Source organism: Diaphorina citri, unplaced genomic scaffold, assembly GCF_000475195.1.
Source record: "Diaphorina citri unplaced genomic scaffold, Diaci psyllid genome assembly version 1.1 scaffold39490, whole genome shotgun sequence".
Taxonomy (NCBI): domain Eukaryota; kingdom Metazoa; phylum Arthropoda; class Insecta; order Hemiptera; family Psyllidae; genus Diaphorina; species Diaphorina citri.
This window is the reverse complement of record NW_007416817.1, coordinates 1-568: the sequence shown is the minus strand read 5'-3', so window position 1 is coordinate 568 and position 568 is coordinate 1. Positions and strand designations below refer to the sequence as shown.

Sequence of the window (568 nt, the reverse complement as noted above, 5' to 3'; positions counted from 1 at the left end):
GGTGCGCACGAAACATGCGCCTGACTTCTCTGTCGTGCGCAGTAGTACGATGTCCGCGGGAACGCGTTGGTCCTTCTCTACGTAGATCTGAAATAGAGAACACTGGTATTAGTTGTGAGACTTAAAATCATCGCTTCTCTCTTTCGTTGCTTCTCTCTACCTGCACTATGCTCTCCGCTCCAGTCTGTCTTTAGCTTAAGAGAGATCCAGCTGTAGCCAAATGGTGATGGCAGAATAAAGAAAAGGTGTCTTTTATATCTGCCATACCGGGATGGTCTCTCTCGTCCTGAGCCGCAGTCAACCATCATGAGGACTTGTGCTTGTTCTTTAAAAGCAGAGCGAAGCCTTTGAAAAGCTGCCAGCTGTATAGGCTGGTTTGGGTTAGCTGTTCTCCTCTCTTTTCTAGTCCCACAACTAGATACCAGTCTGTATAATAATAATAAATGTGTGTGACTCACCAAATCGCCGACCCGTAATTTAGACGCCGCCACCAGTTCGGTAACAATAGTCGAATCGGCTGTCCTCACGAACCGTTTATACTTCTGACCGTTCACCTCCTGATCTCTCT

The 568-nt window shown here is 47.2% G+C and overlaps 1 long non-coding RNA gene across 1 annotated transcript; it reads right to left on the bottom strand.

Moving 5' to 3' along the window:
* Positions 1–16: 16 nt before the first annotated feature.
* LOC113473532 lies at positions 17–568 on the bottom strand. Its single transcript, XR_003395480.1, has 2 exons — positions 459–568; positions 17–87 (listed from the first exon to the last, which is right to left on the bottom strand). It is a non-coding gene; the product is annotated as an uncharacterized LOC113473532 (long non-coding RNA).